The 11,359-nt window shown below is 43.1% G+C and overlaps 2 long non-coding RNA genes across 3 annotated transcripts in view; both read left to right on the forward strand.

Annotated features, from left to right (window-relative positions):
• Nucleotides 1-11,359, forward strand: part of LOC115029232 (uncharacterized) — a 125,120-nt gene that overhangs the window by 48,557 nt on the left and 65,204 nt on the right. The gene's annotated exons all lie outside the window — the stretch shown is intronic.
• The window catches only part of LOC147001933 (uncharacterized), a 13,516-nt gene continuing 4,280 nt past the window's right edge, over nt 2,124-11,359 (forward strand). The window contains exons 1-2 of the long non-coding RNA XR_015044704.1: nt 2,124-2,369; nt 3,545-3,746. This is a non-coding gene — a long non-coding RNA (uncharacterized LOC147001933). The remainder of the gene's footprint in view (nt 2,370-3,544; nt 3,747-11,359) is intronic.

Raw genomic sequence — 11,359 nt, forward strand, 5'->3', positions numbered from 1 at the left:
ACCACTCCCGAGACTCTGTGTGAAGACAACATCAATTCACAGTTGACAGACCAATAGCCCAGGAGAGGGGTGGAAATAATGACTTCATGGGAAAAAGAAACAGCAAGCCAAAGCACAGAAATGAAGCCAAGACCCCGAAACACATAGAAAAGATAATCCAATCCATGCGGATCACAGAGGTTGAGGCCCACCATTTAAGGTGCCAATCCTATTGCTGATGCTGTGTGGCTTAGGACAAGATACTCCTCCTGGTCTCAGTTTCCCTTTGTGGATGGATTTATATGATTCATGAAATGTTTCATAATTCCAACATCCTTGAGTTCTATTTTCTCATCTTGATTTTTGGTATGTTGTTTGATTTTACTACAACAAAATACAAACATGTTTTATCTTTTGCAGCACTGCAATGGATTAGCAAGAGGTTTAGTTTTGAAGGCACCCAAAGTCTCTACATTTATAAGTTCTGCAACCCACCCCACAAAAAATATCTGCACAAGGTCTCAGAACCTGCTTAACTAGACCAAGCAGAGGAAGTGCAGGACTAAACCTGCAAGGGGAAAGGCTTTCCTATGCAAAATTCCAGACTGTGTTGTTTAATACTAACAGGGTCTTTTCAAGGCTTCGTCCTGAATATGCTGATATAAATTAGATGCTTTCCCTTGACTCTTAAAACTACTTGCAAACAGCTAGGAGTATAGCCCCAAATGCCTGTGAAAATCTCATTTCCATTACCTGCTGAGACCCAACGTGGAAAAGCTAACCAAACAAAATTCAATTATTATATCCAAGACTTTTAAATTAATAAAGTAAAAGTCACTTTTGAGGTGTCAGCTAAGAATTCATGCACATGTATGCAGCCATACCTTCTGGGGGGAGGGGAGGGGGCCTGAAGTTTTCCTAATTAATGAGAGACATTAATGTGCAGATGAAGCTCTGGGCTGGAATGCAGGGTGCTTGGGTTGTAGCTGGATTCAACTATGTTATACTCTACTACTGTCAGCACTGTCTGCTCCTGTGCCTCTGTCTCCATATCTAGTAAAATGGATAAGGAGTTGGAAGTGTTGTTTAATGGTAGAACAGTTGCCCAATATTCATGAGGAATTGGTTTAACCCAAACTACCTCAAAACATTAAAAGGTTCAAGTTCTGTCTATGATCTTGTATGATCTTTATTTAAAAGTAAATATTTCTACTTTTTATTTGATTTTTTATTTTAATATTTTTATTTTAGTGATTGTCTCGCTGAGTATATGTGTATGAATGCATATGTCACTGCCCAGTCCTGGTCTTAATTCCTTCAACCATATGGACCCTGGGCATCAACTCAGGTTGTCAGGTTAGTGGTGTTGTGTTTTACAAAAAGAAAAGAGAAGCCAGGGATATGTTTGGTGGAGGCTCGGGATGGGGGAAAGGGTGTCTCTGCGGGCCCATGCTGAGGCATCCCTTCCCCCTGAGGGACCAACCATGAGAGAGAGAGAGAGAGAGAGAGAGAGAGAGAGAGAGAGAGAGAGAGAGAGAGAGAGAGAGAGAGAGAGAGAGAGAAAGTAGAGGATTAGAGGCCTACCATGAGCACGTGAAGAGAGAGGGGGAGGGGAATGGGAAGAGAGGGGGAAGAGTGTAAGGGCCAAGAGCAAGAGAAGAGAGCAAGTGAGTGAGGAGGGGGCAAGCAGCCTCTTTTATGGTGGCTGTTGCCAGATAATTGTAGGGCGGAGCCTAGACGAAATGCGAACAAGGGGTTGGCTCCTTTTTGCTCCTGTTGATTTGTCTCTTCAGCTTTAGTCTTAGTTTTATTAGTTTAGTTTTACGTTCTCAGCTCACCGAGCTTGCATAGACCCTGGAATCCCACCATTATGCCTAATGCCAGGTAAAAGTAGAGGTTCAGCAAATCTTTTATATAAACCCAGAAACAGTCTTGGCTATACTGTTCCTCAAAAGTTATCATTCAGAGGCCGGGCGTGGTGGCGCACGCCTTTAATCCCAGCACTCGGGAGGCAGAGGCAAGCGGATTTCTGAGTTCGAGGCCAGCCTGGTCTACAAAGTGAGTTCCAGGACAGCCAGGGCTATACAGAGAAACCCTGTATCAAAAAACCAAGTTATCATTCAGGAGCTCTTGGACAAGCCTCCATTCTTGAAGAATAAACATGAGATGCTGTTTCTAGAACACAGGAAGCCTCGGATGCTTACAAAGTTGTCTCATTCTCCAGGTGATCCTTTTCGAAATGCAGAGCCCAGATCACGTGGAAGGCAACTAGAGCAGCATATATAGAGGCTTCCTGGACTCTCACTCTCGCTTGGCTGGGCCCTGTGGCTTCTGATTCATTCCTCCCCTAGGGAGAGGCAGCAGCTTTGAGGATGAGGGTGATTCTTGAGGTAGGAGCATCATTGGAGGAAATACAGAAAAGGGGTTTCTGCACAACTCCCCTGTTCTCAGATCTCAAACGTACTTGGAAGCCCTTAGAGTATATTTAGAATGTCATAGACTTATGACGATATTCTGATTTAGTCAACATCCCCTATTCCATTTGACAGTAGAAATATGTTTGTTTTCACTCATTGAATATGGTCTTTTGGGTAGGTCTGTGCTTTCTGAAATGAGAGTAAATAAATTCCAAGGGCACAACCATGAGATTAGAGGGTTATGCACATTTCTCTCGACTCACATAATTTCTCTCTATATGGCAAAGTACAAGGAGTTCCATATAATTCATGGGGCTCACGGTTTTTCTTGTGGGAATGTAAAATTTACTTGAACCACTTACTTTTTAAGAGATGAAATGGATATAGTTAGACCTACCTGGTGTGTTTTTTGTCTTTGTTTTTATTTTTATTTTTTACCCTGTGGAAAGTTGGCTTCCTGTTAATTGCATGTACGGTCTCAAAGCTCTTTACAGAATCTTTCATAAGTGATATTAATAGTAATGGTAGATTTTTTATTAATAATGCATAATAACAATAGCTCTCATTAAAACAACATCAGTTAAGTGATTAGAGAAATGGTTGGAGTTGTGGTTAGAGAATGGGCCTGCAGACATCAGTCCTGCTGAAGTCATTTATTTTTTCCTTATCAAATAGAGACAACTATAATGAGCGATTAAGAGCTTAATAAAATTCTGCCCTAATTGCATAACTGCAGACTGGGGGTTTTGTTTGTGGGAATGTCCTTGGTGGTATCTTATGATGAGGTTTCCCCAGGAGAAAGAACAGAAAACAAAGCCTCATTTGCAAGTGCTCTTAAGTGAGTCATGGTTTTCTCATTGCTTCCTGCACTACAGTTATCATCAGGAGTGGAAAGGAGCAGGTGTCTGGCTTTCAGTCCCAGCTTTGTTATACACTTCCAGCTGACCATATGACAATGGTTTTGACCCTTGTCTTCTTAACCGTTGTCAGTCGAGGATTCCATTGACTTGGTAGATAATTTCCCTAACCAGTGTTCTACCAGGTGCCCTCTGAGAACACCCTGCACCCTGGCCACTCCCACCTTTGTCCAGAGGCTCTCATTTCCTGGGTTTTTACTCTGCCTCTCTTCTGCTTCTGCATCTTCGCAGGCACAGGAAGGCCATCTATGGCCATACAAGCTTAGAATCCTGCCACTCCAACCGCTTCTCTGCCAGCTCTTTCTACTCGCCCCCAGACAACCACAACCGAGGATAAGCAAGATGAATGAGCTCATCTTAAGAAGTCGAATGCTGGGGAAGCTAGGCCAGCTCTTGATGCTTCCTCCCCTGTTCGTTTCCATGCTATATACAAGTATGTCCTAAAGTGGGTATGAAGCAATGTCTTCAGTACAGATGTTAAACCTTTACAATGATCAATGCAAGGTAGAGGGCCACTATGCGAAACAATGTAAGAAAAGTTGGTAGAAAGTCTACTGAAGTCATGATGAAAATGGTAAACAGTGAACTTCCAGGAAGACAAAGCAAACTTGAGAGCAGTAAAAGTATTCAGGGTGATGAAGTCTTCTGAAGAGCTAAACCTTAACTCTGAGGGAAGAAAATTATGTGTGTGTGTGTATGTGTGTGTGTGTGTGCGCGTGTGTGTGTGTGTGTGCGTGTGTGTGTGTAATATTTATAACTTATATGTATACGTGTTATATATGTATATACATATAGTCACATTTTCTAGATGTATAAATTAGAAAGTTAATAATATCGACACAGTTTTCTAAAAAGTGAAATTCAGACTTCATATAGCTTTGTCGAAAAAAAAGTATTAAGCAATGATAAAATATGAGCTGACTTAATTTATACTGAGGCTCTCAGGAAATTTGTAGTTTCTGAGTGTGATCTTAACCCCGACAAAGTCAGCATCTATGTGTTTAGGCAGGAGGCTGACCTAGTCCAGAAGCATCAGAATAAATAATACCTCGTTGTATTTGCTTTGGCTTGCCATGAGTATTTCCCCACTCCTGGACTCCGTGCCCTTTGCTGAGTTTTCTATCCCTGACTTCTGGTATTTGGAATGGAGACTCATAAATGGAGATAAGAGCCTTGAAATTATGGTCCAGGATCTCTTCATCTGCAGGCAAGCTTTACCTTTCATTTCTAACTTCCCTTAGAAGGAGAATACATATAATGTCTCTCAAAAATATTTGAAAGGAAGCTTCATTAATCACTATGCGGCCACTTCTTAGCCTTAGTCCCAAAGGTCTGGTAAGATTTAAATCCCTAGTGACACCTGCTGGGCAGACCTCTGCTCCTGCTGCACCCTCCCCTCAGCCTGCCTCTTCCATACCACACAAAACTGCTGTCCAGGAGGTGGGGGGCTGATTGCTGCCTCCTCAGTGTCCCGCCAGTCTGCTCTCATGCAGGTGACCCTCGCCTGTGTAGTCTATTCTCATGGTCCCTGAGTTCCTCTGCCTAGGCCCCAGGAATCAAACAAGAAGCTACCAAAGCAAGGCATGGAGTTCTGGGGGAAGAAGGGAGGGAGAAGGAGAGGGAAGGGGAGAGAGAGGGAGAGGGAGAGGGAGAGGGAGAAAGTGAAAGGAGGCAGGGACACTGACAGAGAAATGGAAAGACAGAGAGAGACAGAGAAAAATTCAACCTTCGGCACCCCATCCCCCAGCCCCAAGTTACTACACTGCTTCCTTGTCTGTAAACTCTGGGGTGAACGATGCCGTTCAGCCGTATGTTTTGTTCAAGCACAAACCAAATTATGCTATACTTGCGTATATCAGAACATATTGGTTTATCTTACATAGAGTTTAATTGATGCAAACTTGAACTTCAGTATGTTAGATTTTCAGGGAAAACACCATCCTGCAATTCAGAGCGTTATGTTTTTCTTTGAACAAAGAGGGGGAAAAAAAGGAAAAAGGCAATTAAAACCCTGCTTTCTTTACTTCATCCACACTCTCCAACCCACTACAGAAATCCTGTTTAACCTCTTGGAGTGTGACCTCTTCTGTCCTTTCCTGTCCAATGGCAAAATTTCCCTCTGAGCCAACATCTGCATCTTTGGACAGATGTACTTGTGTGCAAAGTCCATGTTAGCTGATCAAGCGTGGCTTTGTTTGCACTTATTCATTGCTCACCCAGCACTGTGTAAGTGGTTTTGCATATTAACTAAGTGCACAGTAACCTTCCTTTACCTCCTTAGAGCTCCACCCCCTCCCACCCGCCGCGGGAAATCAACACTGTTACTCGCCTAGGAAGCTGCCAAGAGGTTGTCATGGCAACCGTTCAGCTTTCAGCAGCTACTTTTCTGGTTTGAAGGGGAGGGGAGAGGAGGGGAGGGAGAAAGCACCATACACCCAACACACTGAGGAGAACTAGGCAGTTTTCTGATCAGAGTTCAGATAAAGAAAGTCACAGTAATTTGTGGCCACCGACTAAAATAACCCCGGGGATAGGAGAGTTACCACATAAGAAGCAAACTAAAAAGGTAAGCACAAGAAAAAGGCAGTAATTAAGTTATTCGGTGGTGGTCACAAGCTGAAGTATTTCGGATTTTGTCAGCCCTTGTCATCTAAGATGTTATCTCATGAGTCTTTTTTTTTTCATCCCCAGCCAAACAAAGATGATTTTTTTTATGGGATTCCAAATGTCAGGGAGGCAGAAGAGGGTGAACCAGCCCCCAAGGGGGACGCTCACATCTGAAAGTCATTTCCCCAAAACTTCATTTAATCCAGGAACAATGCGGCTCTCAGGCACCAGGAGCTGGAACCAGGTGCAGTGCCAGGTCAAAAGGCAGCCTCCCAGCTCCTCTCAGTGGGGGTGGCTGGCTAGGAGTGCCCAGAAATGGTCTGATTTAAAAGGAAGGTCTTGGTAGGGCTAGACAGGAAAGGGGCAGAGTCAAGAAATGGAAGTTAAGAAACTTAATGCCCTTGGGTAGTAGAGGCACCTAAAGCTCTGCTAATCAGCCTAGACTCCTGTATTGTCAGAAGAAAGTAGCTAACAGCTCAACATGACTCTTGGTGGCAGTGAGCTGCAGGGTGGGGCAGGGAGGGGCTCTGAGCACTGGAGTGGAAGTACTTGGAACCTGTGTCGAATCCTTTTTGTTCCTCTGTCTGACTGTCTGATTGTCCGTCTTTCTGTCCATCCATCCATCCATCCGTCTGTCTGTCTGTCTGTCTGTCTGTCTGTCTGTCTGTCTGTAGCACCTACTTTCCACTGGCCAACAAATTTCCCAGCATCCTCAGTATTCAACCTTCTATATTATTGATCCCCTTTAAGAAACAACACAGGAATGCATTCTGCCGTAGACGTCAGGAAACAAGCTACTTTATGAATCTTGGATGTGTTCTTCAGAACCCAGCCGCAGCTACAGCAACCAGATACATTTAAAGGAGCTAATAATAACATGGAAATAAAATAAGATAAAATAAAATAAATTGAATAAAAGAAAATAAACATAGATGGGGCTGGGTTGTGAGTAAATAAAAATATACCCCAACCACCAGTGCTGTTTCTAACACATGTTTTCTTTAATATTTTACTCGATTTTTATTATCTTTTTTCATGAGTCTTCACGGAGTCGTGAACCAGCACTGTACTCTCAGGTTCCAGTACCTGTTAAAGGAGGTATCCTTCAGTACCGTTGTAAGGTTATCACCCCTTTCACTGAATGATGATAGGGAACTCTTGGCATGAGCCAACTTGTGCTCTGACCTGAAATCCAACTTCCTTTGCCAAACTTCCACTCTCTGTGGTGTTGCTCACTTGCATTTCGGACTTGACTTTGACAAGCAGAGAAGAGTTGAGGGTAAGGAAAGAGGTGGTGGGCAAGGCCTTGAAAGAGATGTCTATAAACACTGAAGACATGCCATGGCTGAAGCCAATATTTTTCAAGGTGGAGTTCAGAGGTACATGATGACAGACCTTCAAAGATCACAAGGAACAAGGAGACAGGAGTGTGATGAGGTCCAAATAAAAAGGACCAGGACCTATAGCCATTTATTCTGGCCAAACTGCAAAGTTCTTGAGACTAAGAAGGGCCACTGATAAGGTCAAGAACCTCGCCTTGATGCTGGACATTTCCCTGCAAAGCTGGAGGAAAGTTCTAAGAGCGAAAGACAGAGCAGAGCCTCCCCTATGTCACGGATGTAGCTAGAGGCCCCGGCTTACATAACCGTCACAGGATACAGAATCGACAGTCCCTCAGCCTACAGTAAATGTGATTAAATTATCTCATCAGCCCCGTTCTCCTGAGGATTTCTACAATTTCAGAAAACCATCTGTTAATATGACCTGTCTGTTAGACCCCCACACAGCACAGGACAGAGATATTAGTATTCAAAGACATTGCTCCCTCCAGTGATCCGTTGGAGGCCTACCAAGTTTAGTCTCTGCAGCCAGTTGAGGACAGGAATGAGACATGGGGAAATAACAGGGCAGGAATGAGAGCGAGCAAAGAGAAAATTCAGAAATTTGTTGTAACTCAGTCACAGATTCCTTCAGCTGACCTGATCTAATTCCAGCAGCGACTCTCTCTGAAGCCCTGCCACAGCTGAATTTATTTTTATTTTGCCTGCTCAGAGGCAGTGTACGCTGAAGGCAAGCACATCACCTTCAGGGGAAGTACTGCAGAGTGTATTACTCACCCCGCCCCCACTGTGTGGAAAGGTTAATTTGAATAAGGCTGCTGCTTCCACAAATAGAACAGTAACGGCACACAGAGAGATGGCCAATGAGAGCAGCTTTCAGTGATGTCATACTTATACCTGCTTCTTATTATTTGCTGAATGGTAACAATGTGTGCCTTTAATCTTACATTTCATTGGTTAAGAGCCCTGCCATTCTAAGTACTTCTGGAGAGTTTTAGGCACTGCGGTTTCTTTACATGCTCAGATTTTTCCCCCCATTTAGTTTTTGTACCTCCATAAACTGCTGGAAAGTGAACATTTTAAACATTTGTTCTAAAAACAAATATAGCAGACTTTATAGTTCAGGCCCTGCCTACAGGGCATCCCTTGGTCCATCTAACAAGTCAGGTACAGTGTGAGAGAGGATGCTTCATTGACTGCATCCATAGTAAGAATGCCTTGTCTTAGTTCTGTCCTCTGATTAAATGGAAAACAAACAAACTTATTTGGGTTATTTTGCAATGTAGTCTTTCATGGAGCAGAGCTTCCTTAAAAGCACTGGATCTAAGCTTTCTTACTGTGTAGGACTGGGGTCCTTGGAGAAAGAAAGACCTGCATGGCTTATTTTTGTCTTAAGTGGTTTAGAGTTTTAAATCAATTAAATTTTATATCATTAAAATGTGTCTCAGATCACTCAAACTCCAGGGCTTTTTCTGGAGAAACTCCTCCAAGCCAGCTTGGAAAAACCATACTACCTGGAAGTGAAGGTAGATTCGTTATTCAGGAGTTAGACATTAACCAGCTCACTGAAGGAAGAAGAGGAAGGTTCTGGTCAGCACGAGACACAGATGTGACTGGGAGGTCAGAGGCAAATGTGGATGCTCCAAAGCCTTGCCATGTGCGGTGGAGAGGGCTCGGGGGCCATCCTCACCAAGCAAAGTCAGAGCCTCAAAGGGCCAAAGACAAAGTCAAGCTGTCCACACTTAGGTAGTAAAGCAGAGCTCAGACCTGGAGGTTAATCTGCGGCACTGCCAAGACAGCACATTAAATGCTCCAGTGAGGAGGGCAGGGCGTTAAAGGACCAGGTGGTTTCTAATGGGCACAAAGGAGAAGCAAGGGGTTCCTGGGGAGGGAGGGGATGCTTGAGTGTGTCTGCAGCAGACATTCCTGACTGGATGTATGCATTTTCAGAGACATTTGGGGGGGGGGGGCCCGGCAGGTGCGCAAATTAGCAAGAGTGATTCAAATTAGGAAGATCTAGAAAATACCAATTCTTTTGGCTGAGTTTGATGTCCTTCGAGTTTGTGTATTTGAATATTTGGCCTGCAAATATTGCTGTTTTGGGAGATTGTCAACCCTTTAGGATGTGGAGTCCAGTTGGCAGATCTAGGCTGAAAAACATAGGTCGTTAAAGATTGTGTTCACCTCTGGTTTTAATCTGGTTCTGTATCCAAGTGTAACATGTGAAGGGTCATACCGCATTCTCTTAGCACTAATAGAGCTGCCTTGCTACCAGGCCTGCCCTGTCCTCTGAAGCACTGAATCAGAATGAAGCTCTGCTTCCTTAAGTTGCTTTTTTTCACATATTTTGTTTCAGTGGCAAGAGAAGTAACTAGCACACAAAGCATTTTCAACATCTACATCTCAGACAAGTAGCTAACATCAGTGAGTTTTGAAATGTAGGTGTGTATACCATCGCTTACTGTCTTCAGAGTCTGATGAGAGGTTATCTAGAGGGCACAAAACTCTGATTTTCATCTGATGTACCACCCCTGCACTTATAGCTTAGGAAATATTACAGAAAGATCTCAAGAATCAGAAGGTCACGACATCTGCCTTGCAATTGTGTCTTCTATATATCTCTGGCAAGTTAGACCTATGAGATCACAAAAATGTACTTGCCTAAATAAGATGAACAAGGGAGAATACCAGTTGACATTCAAACATGGATGGGGAACTCTCTCAAGCTTCACTCTCAGCTGAGGTACAACTAATGACTCCCGAGAGAGCAAGCCTTCAGTCTTCTCTAGAGATACACTTGTATCTAACCAGAAGTGTTAGTCCTAAACATAATACACATAGGAGTAATACCAAATGGATGCAGACTGTATTTACACACACACACCACCACCACCACCACCACCACCATCACCAACCACAACAGCAACACCAGGAACACCACCACCACCACCAAGAACCACAACATTAGCACCCGCAACACCAGCAGCAGCAGTGTGGCAGAGCCACGCATTGGAGAAGGATTTCTGAGTATTCACAGGAAGTTGGTTGGTTGGAGGGGGAGGAGGCAGGAAGGTGATGCAATAAAGTCCTCATGTATGCTAGTCTCAAAACAACAACAACAACAAAAACCCTTTAACTTATTTTTATTTTCTTATACCATGAATAAACCCATGTGTGAACACTGCATTGAGGACCTTCCCCTGGCAAGTGTATGAAAATGGAAAAAAAAACCGCTGAATTTTCTTCAATATTTTCATCATGAAGTCATGCTGAATTTTGTCAAACACCTTTTCTTCACGTCTTGTTGAAATTGTTATATAGTTGTTGTCCTTAATCCTATTATGTGGTGCATTACATTTATTGTAATTTGGGTATGTTACACCATACTTACATATTTGTGAGGAGCTTGACTTGATCATGAGTATGATTTTTGTTTGAGATACCATCTTCCTATGTAGCCCTGTCTAGCACAGAACTCCCGAGTATTCAGCTGCATCTGCCTTGCCCGTGTTAGCTTAACAAGCAAATAAGATCTTTTAAGTATATTCTTCAATTTAGTTTTTAAGTGTTTTTTTGAGAAAATTGCATTTATGTTCATCAGGAAAGTTTGCCTGTAGTGTTGGGGGTGTTTTGATGTGTGTGACTTTTGCTTTTTTCTTCACAGAATGCATTTGGTAGTGTTCTTGTGTTCCTCCTATTAATTAAGCAATTAATGCTGTGGGACGGTTTGAGAAGAAAGAAATGAGAGTGTCCTCTCTCTGAGTCTCACAAGATCAATCCAAAATGGGTCAAAGACATACACTTAAAATCTGAAACATTAGAACTTGAGGAGAAAACACTTGCCCCATAAGCACAGGCAGTGGTTTTCTGGATAGGGCATGTGATGTCATAGTATAAGTCAGAACCCCAAGATTGGCAAATAGATTAGAGGAAATTTAGCCCCCCTCCCAGTACAGCTAAAGAGTGAATAGCCAGACTATAGAGTGGAGAAAATCTTTGTCAGCCATATTTCTATTTCACACAAGGGGGGGGGGGATTCCTGGAATATATAAATAACTACCAAAATTAAACACACACATACACACACACATACACACAT

This window comes from Mus caroli, unplaced genomic scaffold, assembly GCF_978045245.1.
Source record: "Mus caroli unplaced genomic scaffold, Mus_caroli_1 scaffold_12, whole genome shotgun sequence".
Taxonomy (NCBI): domain Eukaryota; kingdom Metazoa; phylum Chordata; class Mammalia; order Rodentia; family Muridae; genus Mus; species Mus caroli.